At 38.7% G+C, this 26176-nt stretch overlaps 1 long non-coding RNA gene across 2 annotated transcripts in view; it reads left to right on the top strand.

Moving 5' to 3' along the window:
- Positions 1–26176, top strand: part of LOC141375626 (uncharacterized) — a 382930-nt gene that overhangs the window by 15703 nt on the left and 341051 nt on the right. The window contains exons 3-4 of one of the 2 annotated variants that reach the window (XR_012384305.1): positions 14704–14823; positions 14995–18880. The exons of the other annotated variant lie outside the window; for it this stretch is intronic. This is a non-coding gene — a long non-coding RNA (uncharacterized lncRNA). Of the gene's footprint in view, positions 1–14703; positions 14824–14994; positions 18881–26176 lie in introns of those variants that run through there. 2 annotated transcript variants of the gene reach the window in all.

Genomic DNA, 26176 nt, shown 5'->3' with positions numbered 1-26176 from the left:
CAATATTAAGTGCTTCCAGCAGGAGGCGCACGGCAGTCCAACTCTCAGTCAAAAAACAGGAAATGGGTAACTCAGGTGAAGGGCAATATTAAGTGCTTCCAGCAGGAGGCGCACGGCAGTCCAACTCTCAGTCAAAAAACAGGAAATGGGTAACTCAGGTGAAGGGCAATATTAAGTGCTTCCAGCAGGGGGCGCACGGTGGTCCAACTCTCCAGTCAAACGGGAAATACAGCAGTATTAGCAGCCGAAGTGAAAGCGCCCGGGCGGGATACAAGGCGGCCAGAGAGGGAGAAGATCGCTGGTGGGCGGGATAGAAAAGGCTGAAGCAGGAAGTGGAGAGGGAAGCGTCTGCCACAACTGATAGCAGCGAGGGCGATCTGATAAAAGGGGAAAAAACAGGAAACAGTCCAAACCACAAAAATGAAATCAAAAAAACTGGCACTGGAGTCAAAATGGATACAAGACAGGACACGATCTAAGAGGCCACCGCGTGAGGTAAACACTAGGGATGGGAAGATTAACCGATATGTATCGATACGCGGTCATGCGCGTGCACGATGCGAGTGCATCGGTTGAGCAGCAGAGGATGAATGAAATTTTGGAAGCAAATCGAGATGCATCGGTTTTTGCGAGATGCATCGGTTTTTCCGAGGTACAGCTTATATTTTTAATATAGAATGTATTTTTTATTTATTAGCAAGTGTTGTCAACCTGTTTTTGGCGCATAATTTAATCGACCTACATAAAGTAAGCCTTAGCAACGGATTTGCGGATGTGTACACTTACACTACAACTCAGTGTATCAGGTACACAATGTGAAAACGAAAGTGACCGGTTATGAAAATGAAGTGACGTGTCGCGGACCTCTATTCTGCCGCCCTATGCGCGGATATAACTGAGGACGCGCGGGTGTCGCGGACCTCTATTCTGCCGCCCTATGCGCGGATATAACTGAGGACGCGCGGGTGTCGCGGACCTCTATTCTGCCGCCCTATGCGCGGATATAACTGAGGACGCGCGGGTGTCGCGGACCTCTATTCTTCCGCCCTATGCGCGGATATAACTGAGGACGCGCGGGTGTCGCGGACCTCTATTCTGCCGCCCTATGCGCGGATATAACTGAGGACGCGCAGGTGTCGCGGACCTCTATTCTTCCGCCCTATGCGCGGATATAACTGAGGACGCGCGGGTGTCGCGGACCTCTATTCTGCCACCCTATGCGCGGATATAACTGGGTGTTGCGGACGCCGCCCTCTCTATACTGCCGCACTAGGCGGGTTTAAACACCTCCTCCTGTTAATTTTTACTTAATTATAATAATAATAATATTATTAATAATGATAATGATAAAAATAATGGGTGTCACGGTGGCACAGTGGGTAGTTTGACCACCTCACAGCAAGAAGATTGCTGGTTTGTTATATTTTTATTAGCCTGTTGTTTACAGTGACAGTGATGTTTCAAAGCAGCATAACACTGCTAGTTCACGACCTTAAGTTTTGAATATTCAGTGGCAAAATATATCTTTGTAAAACTTGTTTTTATAGTTGAAAAGTTAAATCACAATTCTTGTTGTGCAATGCTCAACCTTTATGTTGAAAGAGTGCAAATATATATATTTTAATATATATTGCACTTATACATTCTGTTTATCTTGAAAATACTTAAATAATATGTGCTATAGGTTCTAAAATGGCCCTCTACTGTAAACTGACACTCTGGCTCTGAGAGAAAAGCCAGTTTGTAAAAAAATTCTTGGTTTTGCTTGGTTAATAAATAATCAAACTCATTCAATGGCACAGCATCCTCTTTTACATAATCTCATAAACTTGACTTAATTAGTTAGTGCTGAATTATCGCATTGTATCGTGATATGGGTGTGAATCGTATCGTGTTGCATCGCAATATGTCACAAATGTATCGCTAATATATCGGATCGTATTCTTTGTATCGAGATGCGTATCGGATCGGCATTATAGCTTAGATGCCCAACCCTAGTAAACACACTAACGACCCGGTACAAGACAATGACAGAGAGGAGAATAAATAGGGACACTCATAAGGCTAAGACTAGAGACAGGTGCGAATAATGAAATAATGATCGAATGAGTAACCTGATAAGTGGGTGGAGTGAGGCAGTGGAGCACATGGCGAGCTGTCAAAACAATGCCATGTGCTATGAGAAAACAAACACGAATGACTGTGACAACATGCAGGTGACAGACCATGACAGTACCCCCCCCCCTACGAACGCCACCTGGCGTCTCAGGGGAGGGGCTTACCCAGTCGCCGGTGAAGGTCCACGACCAACGCCCGATCCAGAACATGCCGAGCTGGAATCCAACTCCTCTCCTCAGGACCATAACCCTCCCAGTCCACCAAATACTGGAAACCCCGGCCCCGGCGTCTGACATCCAACAACCTCCTGACAGTGTATGCAGGAGAGCCATCCACTAGGCGGGGGGGGGAGGAGGGGCAGGGGAGGAGATAATGGGGTTAAGATTGGATCTGAACACAGGTTTAATCCTGGATACATGAAAAACAGGGTGTACCCGACCAAGTGTGGGAGGTAACTTGAGCTTAACCGCCACCGGACTCAAGACCTTGGTGATGCAGTATGGACCAATGAACCTGGGTGCCAACTTGCGTGAGGCCACCCTGAGAGGCAAGTCCTTGGTTGATAACCATACCTTCTGACCACAAACATATTGAGGTGGGAAAGTCCGATGACGGTCAGCTGCTGCTTTGATTCGTCTAGAGGTCCGGGCCAAGACCTCCTCAGCCCTCATCCAGGTGCGGCGGCACCGTCGGACAAAGGCCAAGGCAGACGGAACTGCAGCATCGGGCTCCTGTGAAGGAAACAAAGGCAGTTGATAACCCATAGAGCAGAGGAATGGGGACATACCTTTAGATGTTACCGGCAGTGAATTGTGGGCATACTCCACCCACGAGAGCTGTTGGCTCCAGGAACTAGGATTCTGGGAGGTCAGGCAGCGGAGGGCTCTTTCGAGATCCTGGTTGGCTCGTTCACATTGCCCGTTGGTCTGAGGATGAAAACCTGAGGACAGACTCGTAGAGGCCCCGATCTGCCGACAGAATTCTTTCCAAAACCGGGAAACAAACTGTGGTCCCCTATCAGAAACCACATAAACCGGAAGACCATGAATCCGGAAGACATGATCAACCATAGCTTGGGCTGTTTCCTTGGCTGAGGGGAGCTTGGGCAAGGGGATAAAATGGGCTGCTTTAGAAAAACGGTCCACTACAGTCATTATGACAGTGTTTCCTCTTGAGGGAGGGAGGCCAGAAACGAAGTCCGGGGCCAGGTGTGACCAAGGACGAGAAGGGATGGGCAAGGGCTGGAGCAGACCAACAGGAGCCTTGTTAGAGGTTTTGTTCTGGGCACATGTCGAGCAAGCCAACACAAACTGCCTGACGTCCGACCCTAGAGAGGGCCACCAAAATCGCTGGCGGATGGCAACCAGTGATCTCCAAATTCCTGGGTGGCAAACCAACCTGGACTCATGGCCCCACCGGAGAACCTCGGAACGCAGCGCAACCGGCACAAACAACCAACCCTCCGGGCACCCCTCTGGTACTTCGATCCCTTGACCGGCCTTTATTACCCGCTGTTCAATGCCCCAGGAGAGGGACCCAACAACCACTCCCTCAGGGAGGATGGACTCCATCGGGGTCTCCCCACTGGGGGTCTCGAACAGCCGTGAGAGGGCATCAGGTTTGATATTCTTTGACCCTGGCCGGTACGAGAGGACGAAGTTGAACCGACCAAAGAAGAGTGCCCAGCGAGCCTGGCGTGCGCTCAACCTCTTGGCCGAACGGACATACTCAAGGTTCTTATGGTCCGTCCAGACCAAGAAGGGGTGCGCCGCACCCTCCAGCCAGTGACGCCACTCACCCAAGGCCAGCCTGACTGCCAACAGCTCCCTGTTACCAATGTCGTAATTACGTTCTGCTGGGCTCAGGCGATGAGAGAAAAAGGCACAAGGATGCACCTTCCCATCCTTGGATGAGCGCTGAGACAGGACCGCGCCTACCCCAACCTCAGAGGCATCTACCTCAACAATAAATTGTTGTTCAGGGTCTGGAATAGAAAGAACAGGAGCAGAGGTGAAACGGGACTTAAGGGCACCAAAGGCCTCCTGAGCTTGTGTATTCCACTTGAACAATACCTTGGTGGAGGTGAGAGCCGTTAAGGGTGCAGCAATCTGGCTAAAGTTCCTGATGAAACGCCTATAGAAATTGGCAAAACCCAGGAAACGCTGCAGAGCCTTGCGGGTGTTGGGGACTGGCCATTTGGCAACGGCCCTTACCTTATCAGGATCAGCTCGGATTCCCTCAGCCGAGATGACATACCCCAGGAACGCAACCGACCTAGCGTGGAACTCGCACTTCTCCGCCTTAACAAAGAGCTGATTCTCTAGTAGCCGTTGGAGGACCTGACGCACATGCTGAGTGTGTTCCTGTAAAGAGGATGAGAAAATGAGAATATCATCCAGGTACACAAAGACAAACTTGTTTACCATGTCTCTCAGCACGTCGTTAACCAGGGCCTGGAAGACAGCTGGTGCATTTGTCAGACCAAACACGAACGACTGTGACAACATGCAGGTGACAGACCATGACAACAGTGGCTATTCAGGCCAGACTGAGTATGATTGTTGACCTATGCAAATTCCTAAATATGTCACGCCTGCCTGATGACGGACATTTTTAAAAGGTGCTGTATGTACGTTTTTGACCCTTCTAAAGCATAAAGATACCATTATACAGTTAATTTGCAGTTTTGTGGAGAACAATTCATCTGGTCATGTCATTAAGAAAAAAAAAAGTTTGCCCTTGTAATCTTTAATTGAAATCTGAAAATGCACTTCCTGTTTGTTGTCAGGTAAATTATCAGATTACGTGATTTTGAGGTAATGGGCATACTGAACTACGCTGGTTAAACTCCGTTTTGACAAAAAACAGAAAAGCTGAGCATGAGGTGTCTGTTAGGTTGTAATAACTCTTCTAAAACCCATTTCCCAATCTTTCTGAATGAAATGCCTATTTTCCATTCAACTTATGGTAGAAAAAAACAAGCCATGCCCTCTGTTTGCTCATTTAATATTTACTTTCTCTAGGAACTGCATCATAACGATCGCAGTTTCTCGTTTTTTGGGGACTTTAAGGAACATGTTAAGCGGACATACTTCGCTATCTGGAAAACAATACTAAAGTCAGTTATTCTGATTTTGAAAATGTGTGGATTATTTCAGAATGTCTGTCTTTGTTTATGGTCTCTTTAACCCGCCCACTGCCAGTTGACCCAATTATATTTCAGCATCCTGGGTTGGCTTGGTGTGTAAAACAGCATCATAAAGCCTATCTCAATGTATGTGTTCGTGGCTGAAATGTGACCTCCAGAGGACAGCAGCATCCTTTGACTTGGAATGCATATTCAGAGTCCTAAAAATTCACATTTCATGGTTTTTAATGAGGAAATAATATATTAAAAACATAAACATTAGCTGAGCAGGTCTTTAAGCATATGTTAATTAGAATCTAATTATTGAATCTCGTTAACATAATTAAAAGTACATGTGAAATAAATAGTGACTGATATTTATTGGTTTGCAGAGTTCACATAATCACAGTTCTAATGTTCAATCTCAAACTATGTTTATTTTATTTTCAAGATCCGAGGTCACTATCTGCTTCTACTTTGAGTAAGGCGCAATACATGTCATATAAAATGGTATTTAAATGCAAATTGGTGGAGTTTAACACTGAAAAAAAAAGCACATAATCTATACCTGAGGTCATCATTGTTGTTCAGCCTTGCAGGGAAATGGAAACTTTAGGTGATGGTTAGGTGATGGGTATATAAACTTTAGATAATCAACATGAGTTATAGTGCAAAAACAATTATCCAATTGTAAAAATTAGATGTATTTTGCATTCGATACAAATGCAAATGTACAAATTCAAATCTTGTATTGTGTTTTCATCTCCACATTCTGTAGCAACACCCTGTGCATGTTCTAGAACGCGTGCTAAAGTCAAACTAGGTGTTGTTGATCTAAAATCTAACTTTAATCTAACTTTGAATAGCCAAGTATTGGTTAGACCAGCCCCTACACACAGTCTGCAGAAATATTTATGCTACATCTAAATGTTTTAAAAGCCAACAAACCTTTCTCTGTCCTCCAGGCCCAAACACTATGTCTTCAATCTGACTGGATTCAGATCAGAATGTCAATGTTTAGGGAGAGTCGGGCATTGAAGTCTGGTAAACAAAGGTGTCTGGTTTGTGAGGGCTGATTTTATAGATGACTGGCGGGAACACAGTGAGGGCGAATCGAGCTTTGAACAGCATAAAAAACAATATTGATCACGTTAATTATGAATGCAAACTCATTTGCATCACAAAAGAAAGGTAAAGGAAGTTAAAGTTCATCTGCAGTCATCTGGCTGCAAGGTTGGACGCAATGATCCACTACTTCAAATACCATCTGGTCTGTTTATTTGCATTATTTAGATGGGCTGAATTCAAACTGTAGATACTTTTTACAAGCTTTGATACATTCTAAATTTATTATTTGATGATTATGAATGTACAGCTGGATAAATACATTTTACATACAAGGAAAAGCACGATATTGGGAAAAAAATAACATTGCAAAATTAAATGTTTCTGATACATATTGCAATTATTAAGTGTTGTTACCAGATTAAGAAGAATTTATCATTTTAGGTTAATCAGTATGATTTTATAGGGAAATGTATCTGCAAAAAGTAGACTACACCAATCATGAGGATTGATAAATGTAGTACAGCAAAGATACAAACAAAATAAACAATATTTTGTGGATTTCTAGCAGTATACAGTGCAAATGTATATTCAAATGTAAAATGACCAATTATACAGTAGTCTTCATTGTATTTACACATAAATACAATTGCAGTTTCTTATAGTTACAAACATGATCATTTTGTGCGGCTGAATGTTCAACATTGCTGATCCTGCAATGTGACTATTGTTGACGCGCACATTGCGATATGGATGCTGAAATGGTATTTTTGTGCAGCATCAGTACAGTAATACATACATACAAGTAAATTTAACATGTTTGGTAGTAGGGTTGTAACAATATACCGGTATGACGGTTTACCACGATTTGAACGTGCACGATTATCATACCATGAACAATTGCATATCAACGGTTTTAACCCTTAAAGACCGAGACAGCCGCCCGCGGCTAAAAATATGTATTGCTCTTAAATGTTTAATAACTTTTGATCCGCTGATCCGATTCATACAATTAAAAGATTGGCATAAAGAAGAGAATCTCAGCACATAACATTCGCGGACTTTCAGAGGCTCCGGAATCAGTGCGGTTACGTCATCAACATTTGACAACGCTGATTTGACAAAGAAACGCTCGTCACTGTGTCTCCGGACAAATCAGACATGATACATTGATGCATTGTCCCTCCTCCATGCCCAGATTGGTTCAAACTCGCTATATCACAACCAATAAGCATAGGTTTCGCTTTTGTTTGTGGACCAAGCTTTTTGAACAACACGGAATGAGAGATAGGCATACATTTATGCGCGGCTAAATAAAACGCAAAAAAAAAAATAATTCTCATACTAAATACTTTTGCATGCACAGCAGCACAGAAACATGACAAAACAGTGACACAGCAAAGACGAACTGCTGCTCTTGCTGTTTTCAAAAGACGCAAATGAAGATGCAGCTGCTTGTCTGCATTGCAGACAACCATATCCAAATCCATATCGATAGACAACCATATCCATGCTGGCACATAAAACCTAAGGATGGTCCATATTGAATCTAGTTTCGTTATGTAACTATTTATAGTATAGTAAATATTTATATCTATTTTTTACTGAGGATTTGCACCATGTTTATTTGGACTTTATTTGGACTTTGACACATTATTTATTATTTTCTTATTTTTATTTGTTCATTGTAAGTGGTGTTGTTTATAGTAACTAAAAATATATTATTTGGAAAGTCAAATTTGCTTCACTGTTCTATTATTTTGAAACATTTGTAACATACCGTATACCGCGAAACCGTCAAACCGTGGTATTGTTTTAGACGATTATCATACCGTGAAAAATTCATACCGTTACAACCCTATTTGGTAGGATAGGTCTAGATTTTGATATATGGACATCTATTGAATGGGGAAGAAGGACCAAAATTTTGTAGCTATAACTTGTCTGTAAAATATATATATATATATATATATATATATATATATATATATATATATATATATATATATATATATATATATATATATATATATATATTTTTTATTATTAGGGGGTCAAGCGCGAAGCGCTGAAACCCTATTGTTTTTGTTAAGATTTTTATTATTATTATTATTATTATTATTCTGCCGAAGTCACTATTGCCCAGACCAAACCGTAAGGCCGAGAGAGCTGAAACTTGGCCAGATGGTAGTACCCCGGTACACTACGTTCTGGCCAAAGATCAGCCAAATCAGACCATAGGTGGCGCTATGGCGCCAAAAAAACACTTTTTGGACATTTTTGGCCGCTATACGTTCACCGTTTGTCGTAGACTCAAAAACTTTACATTTTTTGAATCCTTGGGTTAACCTGAACAAAAGTGTATAGCAGAAATTTTTGCTCTACGACGCACCGTTTTCCCGCTACATCGCGATTTGTCCGAAACCTACTTTTGCAAACTAGTCCTAGGTTTTACACTCAATCTAAACCAAACCAGCTCTCAAATGTTCTCTGGACACTGAATATCAATAATTATCAAAAAAAAGTTGACATTTTTATTCTCACGCGAAACAGTACACAACAATGTTCAATGCTAATTGAAGCTAAATGCTAATTGGAGCTATAACTTTTGAACGAAATGAGATATCATCACCAAACTTGGTTCACACATGCATAAGCTCAATTTGAGGTGACACTGCAAAACCCGCAGACTTTGGCCACATGGTGGCGCTATAAAGCTAAAAAAACATAAAAATTACTCTAACCTTACAGCCACTAGTCCGATCAGCTTGAAATTTGGCATGCAGTGTCTTTGACCAAGTTGTCATAACATACTATAAGGAGATTGGCATATCTCAAAAAACATGGCCGCCATTGGCCAATTAAAATTGAGCAGCCATTTAACAAGGTTAACGATGAGTGATCAAAACGAAACTCGCTGGGCATGTTCGCCTCACGGTCCTAAAGGTCTGTAAGAATTTTGAAAGAAATCGGCCACTAGGGGGCGATTTTACGTATTTTTAGTGTGTAATGGGTTGTGTATCACACAACCTTTTGCGCAACCACACAAAATACATATCATATGATAGGCCTGCTCATACCGAACAGTTTGACACTCAAACCACTGCTGTCACTTACACCGTTCGTTAAATATTCATCAATATAGGAAAAACCTACTTTTGCGAACTAGTCCCTGGTTTTTCACTCAATCGCGACGAAACCAGTGTTGTTAGAATCTCTGGACTGTGTAGATCAATAATTATCAAAAAAAAGTTGAACTTTTCACTTTGGCTAGCTGAAACAGGCTAATTTACAAAAGGGGCTTGTCCACATGAACCTATATGCCTGTAAACCAATAAGGAAAGCCCAAAACATCACAGAAATTGGTGAGCACATGTGGCATATCAGCGAGATGAAACTTGCAAAATTTTGTGAAGATCAAACCATAGGTGGCGCTATAATAGCAAAAATAGTCTTTAAATAATGCTAAATGGCTTAAAAATAAAGTAAATTTGCTTCATTTACATACTATTTCACAAAAAACACTCAATCTACATATCATATGATAGGTCTGCTCATACTGAACAGTTTAACACTAAAACCACTGCTGTTACTCAAACTGTTCATTAAAAAACCATCAATATAAACAAAACCTACTTTTGCGAACTAGTCCCTGGTTTTTAACTCAATCGCAACGAAACCAGTGTTGTATGAACCTCTGGACTGAGTAGATCAATAATTATCAAAAAAAAGTTGAACTTTCCATTTTAGATAGCTGTAACAGGCTCATTAACAAAAGGGGCGTGTCTACACGGACCTACATGCCTGTAAACCAATAAGGAAAACCCAAAACATCACAGAAATTGGTGAGCACATGTGGCATATCAATGTGAATAAACATGCAAAATCTTGTGGAGATTGGGCAATAGGTGGCGCTATATTAGTGGAAATGGTTCTAAAAACATGCTAAAATGGCTTAAAAATGAAGTAAATGTGCTTCATTTACACACTTATCACTGAAATGATTTATAAGTTATTTTTTCTGTCCATCTTGGATGGTCTCAAAAAGGTCTCAAAAACACATTTTCAATATTCTATCATTTTAGCCACTATAACACAGACTTTCAACTGTCACCTACCATTTCTAACCACTAGACGTCACAACAAGACCACTTATTTATTGTTCAAAACATTGGCATTCCTTTGTTGTTTTACATTTTTTGAGTTTAAAGTCAGGGAAATTGCATTTAGGATCATTCTGAATCATATTTTGACCTGATGTAAACACTGTTATGCATTAAACATCTAATTTGGTCCCAGTTAACCTCTTCATAATAGTTCTAATAGGTAAAACTGGTTCTATGATTAAACACCTTGTTTTAAAACATTTGTAAAGAAAATCACAACTGTGGCTTCTAGATGGCAGTAACAGACCACTTATTGTTTATTTTACTGCTCTATGGCAAAGAATGTGATGTAATGTTATGTAATGCATTCTGAATCCCAAACTGACATGGCATGAACACAGTTAATGCATTTAAGATGAAATTTAGTTAAAGCTTGTCACACTTTTTACTCTGTAGATTTTTAATTATTTTAATAAAATACAAATTTTTCATTTTATACAGTTAGAACATGCTCAATTATAGAAGGGATATGTTTATGCACACCCAAATGGCTGTAATCACATAAATAAATTACACTGTGGCCACTAGATGGCAGTAGGAGATCACTAATAGCTTATTCACTGCTCTTTTGTAATTTTTATTAAGAAGAGCTAAAATAGCCATAACTCATGAAGGAATTAAAATATCTTCACCAAACTTGTTACACATATGCAAGAGGTCAGTCTAAGGTCATAGCATGAAACTCATAGACATTGGCCACATGATGGCGCTATACATTGTAAAGTCACTGTATCTGAGTAACCATTTATCTGAATAACTTAAAATTTGACATGTCGTGTCTTTGTCTAAGGTGCCATGACTCGATCTACACATTATATCATAGGGCTGCTTATACTGGTCAGTTTGACATAAAAGCGGTCACTTGAAATGTTCATTAAAAGTTTGTCAATATGTAAAAACCGAAATTGCTTCTCTGGAGTGTTTAATCAAACATTTGTTAGCTCAATCTATAAACTCTAACACTGTAATCACATATTTCATTGTCGAATAAACTACTTACAGGCGTCCTAACTGCTATATGACCCTACCCTGCTAAACTGCTTGACCCCCGTTAATTGCTGCTTGCAGCTATATTTATTATTATTATTATTATTATTATTATTATCAGAAAAAAACATTTAAAGATTTATTTGTTTACCCTAAAAAACATAACATTTTTAATCATAAGTTCGTTTTAAGAATGTATTTGACCAATTAGGTCCCACTTTATCTTTGAACTTACATGGTAACTAGATGTGTAAGTAGCATGTAACTACAATGTAGGTACACATTGGTACATAGTATTTACTTGTGTAATACTAGTGCAATTACACATGCAACAACACACTGAATAGTATGTGTAAGTTCAAATGTGTATTGCTATGAGGGAATGATGCACAAAAAGAAAACTTTGCCCGCTACTCATTATTCCTTTTCAGTTGGACGTACATCAACATACTGAAGTAAAAGCTTCAACATTTTCCGGTTCATGCAGACTTAAGCTATTATATCTTTGTTGATTTTAGTTTTTTTGTAATTGTTGTTAAATGTTTTATATGTATTTGCTATGTAATAGCCAAAGACGCTGCTATCGTATAAACATACTATTACTTCTACATTGACTACACGCGGTTACTCTGCAAAGTGTGCTAAAAGTTCAGGAGGAGATTCTTTTTTTATTGCCGCTTACACTGCAAATACTGTAGTTCTGCACCCTTGACTTCTAGAAGATAAGCAAATCTAAAGCAATCTATATCCAATCTGTTCTGGATGCCTGCAGGTGTTTATTGAAAATAAAGTTAGACTGAATGTTCCTGCTCAAACTCCCTCACACATGCTGGCCTTTCTGAGTTAAACACTGTCCAAAGACCATGAACCCTAGCACTCTCTGGGCAGTTAAAAATAAACACGGGGCTTTGTCGACCGGGGAGGGATTTTTCCTCCAGCTCTGGAAGTCTTACAAGTCAGCTCAACAATAATTACATCTCCCGAGAATCCGGGATGAGAAAGTTTCTATATTGAAGAGTTTTTGGAGCACATTGGATTCAGCAGGAGACTTCTCCACAGTGGAAAGGGAATAATTGCTTGTTATCAAAGAAGAAGAAAAGATTCTGATTTGTGTTTGTCATCGGCATATCCTGGGGTAAAAGCTTTTGTTGGAATGAAAATTAGCTCTGTTGAGCAGTTGTCGTTGGCCAAAACATTCAGAGATTTCAATTCCAATTGTGAACTGAAACAAAAGTCCAGATTAAGGCTCTGTTGACTTCTGGTCTTAATGTCCGTCTTTATTGTTGTGAATTTTCAATGACGCAACAGGACAAATCAGCAATGTAGCAATTTGAGCAAATGTGTTTTCAGCTAGCTGAGGATGTGGGTTTATTTCTGAAATGGATGTTAAGGCTCCGTATCAAATTGCAAATTTAGCTATGATGTAAGTATTTTAATCTATGTGCTGTGTGTTATTCTGAGTGCAATTATTCCCTTTCCACTGTGAAGAATTCTCCTGCTGAATCCAATGTGCTCCAAAAACTCTTCAATATAGAAACTTTCTCATCCCGGATTCTAGGGAGTCTTGAAGGAGCTCTGTTGTTTAACTCTCCTGCAGCTCACAAGTTGCTGTTTTCATAGTCTTCAGGGCGTCAGTTCATATTGAATCTGTATCAGCTAGATTTGGGACATTTTGAAAAGCACCATGCACATGTCTCTCTCTCTCTCTATCTCTCTCCCTCTCTCTCTCCCTCTCTCTCTCTCTCTCTCTCTCTCTCTCTCTCTCTTTCTCTCTCTCTCTCTCTCTCTCTCTCTCTCTCTCTCTCTCTCTCACCAAAAAGGGGACAGTTACATGTTTAAAAATTACTTGAATATTAGTATTTTTGCAGTTGTTTTAAAATTATTAGTGGTTCAAGTAGGGCTGGGCTATGAAATCAGGCTGCTATTTATTGACTAACACCATTGTCAATATAAAAAAGTAACAAAATAAAAAAGTTTGGTATGAAGCGCTATAGTTTTATTAAAATGTGGCTGCTGTTCATTGGAAGCAATGGCAATAGACTTAGGGTGTAAGTTTATAATTTCTAATGGAGGCGCGCGACTTGCACGACAAGATGCAACTGCATTTTTTCAGGAGCACCTACTTGAAAACATCTCAACTTTTCCGAATACTGCTAGCACACTGCGATTTCATGTACTGTAAATAGAACTAACCAATCTGCTTCAAACTTTGTATGGAATATATACATTTCAGTAATAACTGCAGAACAATTACCTCAAACAAACTCAGGTCATCTAAACACTGCAGTGCTTTTTACTTTTCTAAATAAACTTGTATTGGTGCTGCAGCAATGGTTTATCCATTTGTCATCCTCTGGGAAAACAGTTGATGGTCGCCTAGTTATAAGAGACGCCATGGGATTGCTTTTCACTTCAGGTCAGGATAACAGCACACGAGAAAATGAGTGTGATGAGTGTGTTGGCTAGCATCAGTGTGGAGATTGTAAATAAAAAAGGATGTTTGGATGTTGCCAGAGTGGCTTTTTGGTTTCTTTTCTTGTGCATCCCAGCCACTAGCTCCCCATTTAAAAGATTTTTTTTTAGCATGGGAAGTGTAGTCATCCAACTTCACAATTTGTAATGTTGCAGCATGTATTTGAATAATGATCCTTCAATGAGGCGTTTGTGGGTTGAGGGTGAGTTGAGGGTTGGTTTGTGGGTTTAAACAAAATGTAAAATAGTTACGTTTCTTTGTGATATTAGGAGGGTCAAATCGTATGTCATAGGTCTCAAGCTCAATTGCTGGAGGGCCGCAGATTTGCAGTCTTGCCCCGGCCCAATCAGACACACCTGATTCAACTAATCAAGCTGTTCAAGAGTACTCTGGAATACCTTAATTTGTTACATAAGCTGTCTTAGAATAGGGTTAGAGCAAAACTGTGCAGAGCTGCGGCCCTCCAGGAATTAAGTTTGAGACCTATGCCGTAAAGAAATGACAGATTATAATTTATTGTGTGTTATGCCAAAAAATAAAAAATTAATGACAAATGAACCGTATAATAAAGTTGCCTGCCATCAGGAAGGAGGCGAAGAAGAACCAACAATTTTTTTTTAAATGATTTTAATAAAGGAAAGAAAAAACAAAATAAACAGACGACAGCTCCTCACAAAAACCTGCCACCAAACTAAAACCAAAAGCAAAACTTATTGTGTCCAGGCCTGGTCTTCTCTCATCTTCCACTGCTGTCTTTTATGTTCCAGAGCTCCTCTGTGGGACTCGAGACTGGTGTGTGAAACGGGTGCTGCTAGGGGTCACTTGCACGACTGGCCTTGTTCTGTTCTCATAGCTCTCTGTCCTGCCCCTCTCGCTACAATATGTTTGTAAGAGATGTTTTTCGACAAAACAGTTACATTAATGTATAGATGAACTTCAAAAATACTACTGCTACCATTATTACTACTAATAACACTAATTGTAAACTTTTACATTTAATATATCTGCAATATTAATATGTATATTATATTCAATAATTCATTCATTTTCTTTTTTAGCTTAGTCCCTTCATTAATCAGAGGTCGCCACAGCAGAATGAACCGACAACTTATCCAGCATATGTTTTACGCAGCGGATGACATTCTAGCAGCAACCCAACACTGGTAAACACTCATACACTCTTGCATTCACACACATACACTATGGCCAATGTAGTTTATTCAATTAACCTATAGCACATGTCTTTGGAATGTGGGGTAAACCGAAGCATCCAAAAGAAACCCACCCAAACATGGGGAGAACATGCAAACTTCACACAGAAATGCCAACTGACCCAGCCTGGTGTATTATATTTGTGTTATAATTTATTTAATAATGCTAATAATGTATTTATGAAAGTATTTATGAAGTATTTTTCCCCTTTAGATTTAGCTTTTTCTTTACATTTTTTTCCTTATGTACTACTACATTTATCATTGGTCTTTTGTGATCAGATCGCTACGGTCTAAGGGGTCTTATTTGTTATTCAGGATTTTTTTCTTTAAGCAATTTGTGTTTCTAATTGCAACCTGGGGTTTGGTGTCTTGATTAAGGGCACCCTGGTGACAGAGCAAGTCTGTGATCTCAATATAACTTCACTTTCAGGGTCACCCCCGTTCGAGATCCTTCAAATCATGTTAATAATCTCTGATTAAATAAGAATAAAATACAGCAGAAACATTTGAGCCAGTAATTGCAATTTGCACGGTTATTGTAATGACCAGATTCTCATCTAGGATTGTAGTGGCATATCTGACCACCGCATTCAATCAGGACTGAAGGAAAATGTCACCGTGGGGAACCGTAACTGCTGCAAATCCACAATGTGACAAAATGTGTTGACGCAGGACGGTTCCTTGTACTAAATGATGGGGTATAGTGTAGTCCACAAAGCTTCTCAGCTTAGTCCCAAAGTCTTCGCACAGGGAACACAATGAAAGCGTCAGCCATTTTCAGCGCCTTGCATTCAGATCACACTCTGGCAAGAGATCGAACAGCAAACGTACCCATAAAATATTAATGTCACAGTGGAAGAAATGGTGCTTGTGCAGATTGGCGAGCTCCACTGAGAGTGTCTGAATCTGCCTTACTTTCCTGCTGGATAAAGCCTCATTCCTCACACCGCTGACAGGCAGGCTGAGTAGTACCCGCTGTATACAAACCAACAAACACTTCAAACGCTGTTCACTATCATTCCCTTCCTCCTCCACACCAGTCTCTTGTCTGACAACACCAACTATTGGGAGCATACCGGCCAAGATTTGTCTTTTTGTACAGTACTGTTCAAAAGTAGTTGTTTTTTCATTTTTTTTTCCAGAAATGAACACCTTTGTTCTCCAAAAATGCATTAAATTGATCAAAGTAATTTAGACTTTTACACTCAGGAGATTTCTGTTGCAAATAAATCTTTTTTTTTAAGTTTTCTATTTAACAAAGAATTTTTAATCAGCGATTTCAGCACATTACAGTGATTTCTGAAATTATCATGTGACGATTCCTGGGTTCCATTGGGAAGGGCTCAGTATGCCCTAATCCCATCGGAGGGTCCCTCTGAAGGGATTAGAGCATAGGGATGAGCCCTTCCGAATTCAGTGCAGTCTGTGACACCAAACAGCTTCCCCGCTCAAAGGATGATGGACTGAATGTCCATCAGTTGTATTTTTCAAAATCCTTCATTCCAAAGGACCCTTCCAAGTGGCCATTTTTGAGCACGTCAGTTTTAAATGACACTTCAATATGACGCCAGTGATTTTATTTCTCGTTTGGAAAGCAACAACTAACTTGACACTGATGTGTGACTTGAATTGCATTATAGTACCTTGATTTTTTTGCTGTGCTCTTTTGTTGTTGACAGTTTAAATCTACAGTTTTAAGGTGCAGTAGGTGATCTGCCACAATAATAACTGGTTGGCATAATATCTTTGAAACACAGTCGTCTGCCGTCCAAAGCCACGCCTCCTGATATCACGAATGCGCACATTAAAGATGACAGTAGACAGTTTATTAGATCATGTCATTCGCCAGTTAGAAAACTTTACAGTACTTTATAATACTATAATTCTCATTGAAAAACTCAAAACTGTATAATATCAAGCACGTTTTTTTTTTTTTTTTTGTAGTTTGCAAAAGGTTTCATAATGTGCAATATTTCATGAATGCAAAGATCGCTGGTCTCACTCTGTCATGTCACCATGTCATCTGTCACCTCTCTCTCACTAAGCCATACTTGCATGCTATTTCAGACCAAATATATAAAGTAGCATGTTAAACAACATAGGGAGTGTGTAAGGTTGTCATTGTTGAAAAATGAAACAATGTCAATATAAAACCAACTTCAACGCAGTAAAGCAGGTTAGGAAGAATAGCTCTATTTACTGATGTTCTGTTGTTAAAATAAATAAAACATTATTATCATGATCTACTTTAACATTATCCACATTATTGATGCTGTAAAAGGTTCCTTGTAAAATTGAAAATGGTCACATCAGTCTCTCGTCTGAAAATTTCAGTGGCTGAACAACTCTTCTGTGCATATAACCCATTCATAACAACAGAACAACATAAGCTTTGCATGACTAAAATAGTTTTAAAACAACATTACCTGTCTAACAGAAATACCTCAACCACGGTGTCATTCTTCCTTCAGTGTACTGCTGCCACTTTCTCTCCCTTGTGTGCAAATGGTGGATCTGTCTGAATGAAAGGGATGCGCAGATGTACAATCTACATTTGTTGACAGACAGATTGGGCTACTTATCAGAATTATGGGAATTGTCGACCCAACAATTTTAAATTGGATGAATATTTTTTTGTTTGATGCCTAACCCGGAATATATAAATAGATACAGTATAAATACATTTAGATAATTTACTTTATTCATTACTACTGAAATTTGAAGAGACTTTCAACCAGCTCAACAAAATGTAGTGCTGAAAAAGACAATCACCTACTGCACCTTTAAAAGTATTATGCATCAAAGTTCTGTTATCATACACTCACCATCAACTTGTTCCACAGCTGTTTGTGTGTCTGTATTCTGTTAAGCACAATAGAAGAAATTTTGTTGAATGTTTGAAACTGTAAGTAATTTTCACCATTCTTCAAAATGTTTGCTTTTGTGTTCATCCAACTTTAATTTCAATCATTGTAAACCTGCAAAAAAAAAAAAAACACCTTTAAAAGCCTATAATTGTCCAGTGCATTCACATGGCTACAGTGCTCAACAAGGCAAAACATATTATAAATAGAAAAATTTGACATTTTTTACAGCAAGAAGATTGCTGGTTCGAGTCTGACTAGACCAGGTGGCATTTCTGTGTGGAGTTTGCATGTTCTCCCCGTATTGGTGTGGGTTTTCTCCGGGTGCTCCCGTTTTCTCCACAGTCTAAAGACATGCACTATAGGTAAATTGTAGAAACTAAATTGACCATAGCGTATGAGTGTGAATGCGAGAGTGTATGGGTGTTTTCCAGAACTGGGTTGTGGCTGAAAGGGCATCTGATGTGTAAAACTTTAGCCGTAATAGTTGGCGGTTCATTCCGCTTTGGCCGATTAATTGATTAATTAATATTTTCTAACAAATATATTAAAAACCTTGACCAGGATGTGGCTACTACTTTAAAACACAACAATAAACTGAGACATAAAAAATGTAGTTGTGAAAAAAGTATTTGTTCGAGCTGTTTATTAAATTTATTCGATTAATTTGTAAGGATATAGTTTAAGTCTTCTTCTAAAATTTCTTTCAAGACTTACTATAAAAAAAATCTTAAGAGCTTCTCAGAATTTATTAATGTCCTAACTTACTAGGAAGGGTTTTGTGAATCTGCTCCCTGGTTCTCAGTACTGTACTTCTGACTTGTTGTCAAAGTACTTTGGTACTTTTAATAAAGTCAAGTCAAGCTTTATTGTTGTTCCGTTCAATGTGTGGACATACAGCACAGAGGAATGAAATGTTGTGTCATGTAGGACAACGGTGCTACATAAAATAATCATAAATACAAACACTACACTGGACATAAGAGCTATAGAAAAAGAACCTAGGGATAACATATACTATAAGATACTTAACTATACACATTAGATACTTAACTGTGGTTAACAATGTGGTGAGGATGGGTGGAAGAAGACTTGCTTTTTTTATCTGGCGGAGAAAGTGTAAGGTCTTTCACAATAAGTATTTTAAAAGTATTTAATAGTTTTTAAACTTTATAAAACACTTTATAAAAAAAGTTTTTCTGTCTCCTACATCGGAATGGCAGTGCATTGTAATGACCTCCTGGGAAAAACAGAACTGCTCAACAGCACCTGTTATGTACAAGCTAACAATATTCAGACCATTGTTATCATTTGCATTTTAATAGATGAACATTAAAAACAATGCACGTGGAAGGAGGAGGCTTCTTGCTTCCCACTGTTATCTGATCAGTACAAGCTTTTTAATGCATGAACTGATGGCATAATTATTGGGAAAGCAGGTGACCTTCTCTGAGAGTTGACCTCTCTCCCTGCAGAGTTGTTGACTACAGTGTCCTGAAACCATACAAACACTACAGTTCAGAGGACTTGCTAACATTTCACTGCCACAGTGTCTTATCGTACACTATCTAGACATTATTATCAGCAGCATTTGATCAGTGAATAATATGCACAGTACTTTGAAGACTATTCGATTCCATCTTGAGGAAAAACAGTCATTGGCCAAGGTTATCATAATCATCTTATCTCACTGATAAGCGCTATGTATGTGTGCTGCCAGAGTCATTTTGGAGAAATGGCATCTTTACAGTCACTGGATGACAAATGGTGATGGGGATAGAGCTGGCACGGCTGTAATGACAGTGTGGATGCATGCACTCCAAAACACTCTATTAACCATCTGTTTAGTTTACAAAGTGATTCATAACAAATGATTGCCTGGACTCATTAGAGTTCCCTGACTTAATTGGCTGGCATATCCTATGGCACAAGACTGTTAAGGAATGAGTCAGGTGGATTTCCCCGCTGTGAATCTTACCTAATATCTCCATCATATCTTTGTGTTCATAGCTGAAAGTCTTTGACCTGTACAGATCCCAAGAAAGAGTCTGCACCAGCAAAAGCTCTGTCTTCATATCTAATATTCAGAAGGATCTGTGGTCAGTTGGAAGTCAATTAAATTCCCTCCTGGAACCAGGCTGCTCTGGTTGGGATTTTTCCAGCCAACTGCAAATGTTCCCAGATTTTCAGCTTTTAACATTCCTTCAATAATGTAATAGAACATTCTCAAATCGTTAACATGAATATTTGACTTCTTTTTACTTTATTGCTTTCTTTAAACACTAGTGGGCAGTTTGCCTAGTTAAATTTTTTCTTCAAATGTCTACTCCTTGTTTTAAATAACCTTAAGGACATCAATAACAATAGTTAAAGGGATAATTGACTCAACTTACTATTTACTCACTTTTAGGTGGTTTTGAAGCAGTCTCATTCTGTTGAACACTGAAGAAGATATTTTGAACAAAGCTGAAACCCTGTAACTTCCATAGAAGGAAAAGCAAATACTATGAAAGTCAGTGGTTATGGGTTTTCAACTCTCTTTTCAGAAAGGTTTGAAACAAGTAAAGGGTGAGTAAATGGTGGCAGAATTAATTTTTTTTGGGTGAACGGTCACTTAAACCAAAACTGAAATCATAGAATTAAATTAACACATACTACAATGCAGCTCAGTTTATTGTATACAAAGTAAATGCAAATCACAAGAACTATTTATCTTTGCCAAGTTGATTTACGCATAGAAGACTTGAGTTCATATGCAGCCTCAGGCCATCATTAGTGTCTCATGCTACTCTAAAGTGATTTTTTTTTAAACTCTTCTTTTTCAGTTTCTTTTGAAGTTTCAATCAGATTTGAACTTGGTCTGGACATTTTAGTTGTTTTTAGATGACTGTTCGTTTTTACACAAAACAATACAGGTCAATTGGGTGATAAATACAGGGAAGAAACCACATGTTTTAGAAGGAGCCTCGAATGAACATCTGCCACTCCTGCTGCAGAAAGCAAACCAGTATGGCTAGATTGTGTGTATATACACTACAAAACACAAGACATGAAACAAATAATTCCACATTTTAATATAATTTTATGTCACAAATAAAAAAAAAGTCTCTGTAAAATCCTGGAGTGATTCATTCATTGAATCATTTATTTATTCATTTTCCTTCGACTTCCTGATTATCAGAGGTTGCCACCGCAGAATGAAGCGCTAACTATCCCGGCACATGTTTTACACAGCGGATGCCCTTCCTGGGAAACATCCATACACACTCTCATTCACTCTCAAACACACACACACACACACACACACACACACACACACACACACACACACACACACACACACACACACACACACACACACACACACACACACACTATGGCCAATTTAGTTAATTGTTCACCTACAGTATGCTGCCTGTCTTTTGACTGTGGGGGTAACCAGAGCACTCAGAGGAAAGCCACTTGAACACGGGGAGAACATGCAAACTCCACACAAAAATGGCAACTGGTCCAGCTTTAACTCGACAGGACCGTTGTTGTGAGGTGACAGTGCTAACCACTGAGCCACCATGCTGCCCAGTGTCCATTAAGATATTATCCTGTCCTCTTGTGCATTTGTCTTTTGTGGATGACCAGCCTTTTTAGAGGCCTTGGGTGACTAGGTGACATAGAAAAAATGCTGATATACCTACTAACAGCTCAGCCTTCTTGACCTTCATCTGGACAACATGCTGTCGAAGGAATTTAGTCACTTTAGAAATGCTCACCACATAAGCAAGACAGTAAAAACGTAAAAACTGTACAATCAGCCTGCTGTCAAATAAGCATCTCCATATATAGCGCATTTACCAGCAGGTGGCAGATTGATACCAATGACTAGGTAGCAGAATGTAACTTGTGAATTGTGCTAAAGAATAACTTTTGCAAATTTTATTTATTTACCAACTTATAAACTTAAAGGGTTACTTGTACTGATAAACTTCTGGTGAAAAATTGTATATGGTTCTTTTTCACAGCATCATTAACGTTATATTATTAAAATAAAATCTGTTAAATAGACTTAAGCATTTATTTAACTGTTGAAGCGAAAAATGAGACGAAAGACAGGTAAACATAAGCACTGTCAGCATCTGCAGGCATGCGCAAAAACTCCATTAAAAATATTGCGGTAAAATAAATGTTTGTATTTTAAAGATATGGCGTGAAACAATGGAATTTAATGCAGTGCCTTTTGTCTGCTCTGAGACCCACTTTATATTGTTTGTATATTCAATTCAGCTTTATTTGTATAGCGCTTTTACAATGTAGATTGTGTCAAAGCAGCTTCACATAAATGGTCATAGTAACTGGAACAGTGTGGTTCAGGTTTTAGTGTTTAAGTTCAGTTCAGTTCAGTTTAGCTCAGTTCAGTGTGATTTAATCATTACTGAGAGTTCAAACACTGAAGAGCAAATTCATCGATGCGTAGCTCTACCAATCCTGAACCATGCGAGGCAGTGGCGACAGATATCAATCAGGCGTTTTTCAGGCATTGATTTTTAAAGAAAACAGACCTTAAACGTGGTGACTTTGTAACAACTGGGTTACTGAAAATAAAAGTTCTTATGCATATACCCTATAGAGCCTCTGAATTTTACAAACTGTTGATAGTTGCTCTAAATTGTGTGTGTGTGTGTGTATTGTTTATGAGAACAATTATTTTTTTTTAAATCAAATGACATTTGTTACAGTTTAATTATTATGTTTTAAGCTAATTTACAGGTTGTATAAATTTCATTTACATGCACTAAACCACCAACATAATAGTTTGAAATGAGATAGTTGACATTGAAACATCTTAATTTTTAACACATTTATGAGGAAAATCGTTGAGTTAAATAGTTCCAAATATATTTAGATTGTTATTATAATCACCCAGTGTTTCGAGTCTTCATAATATCCCAGCATACACCAAATCGTAACCTCGCTTCAGCTATTCTTTGATCTCAAGGCTGATTCATTAGATTTCACCTCTTAGCACAAAAATAACATTCACCTTCAGTTAAAAATGCAATTAGTGAGTTTGCTAAACCTCGGCAAAGTTATTCTCTTCATTCTTTTGGTGTGATTGGCCTCAGAGGGGCTGGCTTTCATTTAAAGGGAATTTGTTTACTGCAGATCTAAGAGGAACCGTCTAATGTGTTGGGATCGCTTTTAACATCTCTCTTTTTTTCTCCTTTCCCCTTTTGCACCTGCCTTCCATTAATTGCCAATTATACTGTATGTATTCCTTTCTAAGCAAGGATTGTGGAGGTATGAGGGCATCCAAATTGTCCATGTTTTTGTCTTTCAGCTGTGAACTTGCCCGGTTTTGAAATCAAGATATAACAAGAAGCATTTTAAAGGCATACTGTAGTACTGTTAGGAAAAGTAATTTCACTTGCTTAGAATGCATGTTTGTAATGTAAATGGAAACAGTTGGGAACAAGATTTTTGGAATAAAGTTTTTAATTCAGTTAGTCTTAAAAAATAGTTTGATCATAAACATTTGTCATGTGAGCCATGTTGGAGCTAATTTAAATTGTAATTTCGAGCTAAAATAGGGTAGTTCCTCCAAAAGGTTCCTCACAATTAACCTTACTTAGATTATTCTAAACCTTTATGAAGTGTTTTGCTCTGTTGAACAAAACAAGATGGTCTGAAAAACTGAAGCCTGTTGGAAAGCAGCAGCCATTGGCATCCATTGTTGGAACAAATACATTCAGAATTTCTTTCCGACATATATAGCAGAGAAGTGCTCACGGCGACCCAAGTTCGATTCCTGGCTTGATCCTTTGCCGATCCTCCCCCCATATCATAATAAATGTGAAAACCACTAAAAAACAATTGTAAAAAAGTGCTATGAAATATTTGTCACAAAACAAAAAGTGGTCCTGCTAAACTATATATTAATTAAATGTTTAATTTGGAGTGGCACTGTGGCTCAGTGGTTAGCACTGTCTCCTCACAGCAAGAAGGTTGCTGGTTCAAGTGCGGTTCGGTCAGCATGTTCACCTTGGGTTGGTTTGGGTTTCCTATGGGTGCTCCGGTTTCCCCCACAGTCCAAAGACATGCAGTATAGGTAAATTGAATAGACACACTAGTGTATGTGTGTAAATGAGAGCGTGTTTAGGTGTTTCCCAGTACTGGGTTGCAGATGGAAGGACATTTGCTGTGCAAAACATATGCTGGGTAAATTGGCAATTCATTCTGCTGCAGTGACCCCTGATAAATAAAGGGAAGCCGAAGGGAATAAAATGAATGAAAAATGAAATGTTTAATTTGTTTTTCATTTTTTTTTCTAATAATTAATTTATTTTATGATGCATTAAGTATTAATATAAATATTTATTTATTTTTGTATTTTTATATTCATTTTCTAATTTAAATTAATTTTTTTGATTTATTAAGTATTAAAATAAGTATTTTTTATAGTACGTTTCTAATATTTGTTTTATTTTATGATGTAATAAGTATTAAAAATAAGTATTTATTATTGCATGCACAACATGTAATTTTTTGAATTTTTAAACAAATATATATAGTTAGTTAGTTAGTTAGTTAGTTAGTTAGTTAGTTATTTAGGAGAGTAATAAAATAATTAAAAATAAAATAAAACATGTACACTCATCCTAGGCGCATATCCTTGTTTTGTTAGTTCAGATATTTTTCAAAGGAAACGGCTTTTCCTCATCCGTCCTCTAGTTCATTAAGCACGTCTCTGTTTGGAATGGGAGAGGTTGGTTTGGCTGTTTCCTCTTACCTCCCCACAATATTAATGTCGTCAGGTGTGCCGATTGCTGTGATGGAAAGCCACGGTCATTAATAACCAATTAGACCTGGCTAATGATTGAGCAACCGGAGCCACCAGGCCGAACAATCTGTCTCGTTCATGGCCTGTGTACAGTTTTCAATAAAACAAGCAGGAACGGCACCATCCCAGCAGCCAATGTGCCTTCCGGATTATCATACAATTACGGCTTGACATTCACCGAGCCGCTCAGGAGTGCAGGACGAGTGTTTTGGAGAAAGAGGCTGTGCTGAAGAGGACGTGATTCAGGACCGCTGGGGCTTTAGGTGAAGGGTTGTTGGGACGACTTATTAAAACCGCCTGGATTGTTTCTCTTCTCTGAGACGAGCTTTGCTTCAGGAACACTCTGGCATTGCAGAAAAGTCTTCAATAAGTCTTTCCTTCTGCTATGTTTCTATAGCAACTGTTTGGAAAAATAGGGCAGGGAAGAAAGCTTACAGATAAAAAACATAAAACAGAATTAGGCCTAAATAACAATGAACATATAAATAAACATTAGGGTGACTGACACTAAGCATGTTTTTGAGCGTATAATTATTTGAACTGGGGTTTTGCTCTAAGGTGTTCCTGCGTTTGGGTTTGTGAATCATAAAATCATAGGAAGTAAATGATTATTGTTTTATTTCTCTTTTTTTTTGGGGGGGGGGGGACATTTGAGGCCATAGCTGATGATTCAGACATCACAGTTAGATCACGCACACGTGCAAGGTAAGGAGCTGTATAGGTTTGTGAAAGCTGATTGAAGTTTGCGGTGCTGCCGGTGGAATTGTCTGTGTGATTCAATCACGTGCAATCAAACGAGAACAAATGATATGTTCTGGTCTGAATAAGCACACGACAAAGTGATTCAACAGAGTGTCATTGTGCTGTCAGTCACAATGCGAAACTATAGGTAAAACACAGCAGGACCATCTAACCGTCAAGGCTCCGTGTGTTGTTTTTATTAGAATTGTTTTGTGGTCTTGAAAATGTTGGTATAGAAAAGAAAAACTAAATAAAGTGTGGATATTAATATCCACAGAAGCAGTGGATCTCATCTCAACCTTTTTAACTCAAATGCCCTACATTGCCATGCATAATTTTCACAGGTTGTGGATAATTGTTAGTGAATATCCACTGTAATTATGACAGTGCTGCTTATTATCAGACTCTTTTATTAATGGGAGCTGGGAGTGTGAATGTATGAAATAAACGTGTTTTATTTTCACAATTTCAGCTTTTTCAATTTTAATGATGTTTAACAGAGCGAGGAATTTTTCACAGTATTTCCTGTAATATTTTCTTTAGGGTGAACGTCTTATTTGTTTATTTAAGGTAGAATAAAAACAGTTTA

The sequence above is a fragment of the Danio rerio genome, chromosome 8 (genome assembly GCF_049306965.1).
Source record: "Danio rerio strain Tuebingen ecotype United States chromosome 8, GRCz12tu, whole genome shotgun sequence".
Taxonomy (NCBI): domain Eukaryota; kingdom Metazoa; phylum Chordata; class Actinopteri; order Cypriniformes; family Danionidae; genus Danio; species Danio rerio.
This window is presented reverse-complemented; position numbering and strand designations above follow the sequence as displayed.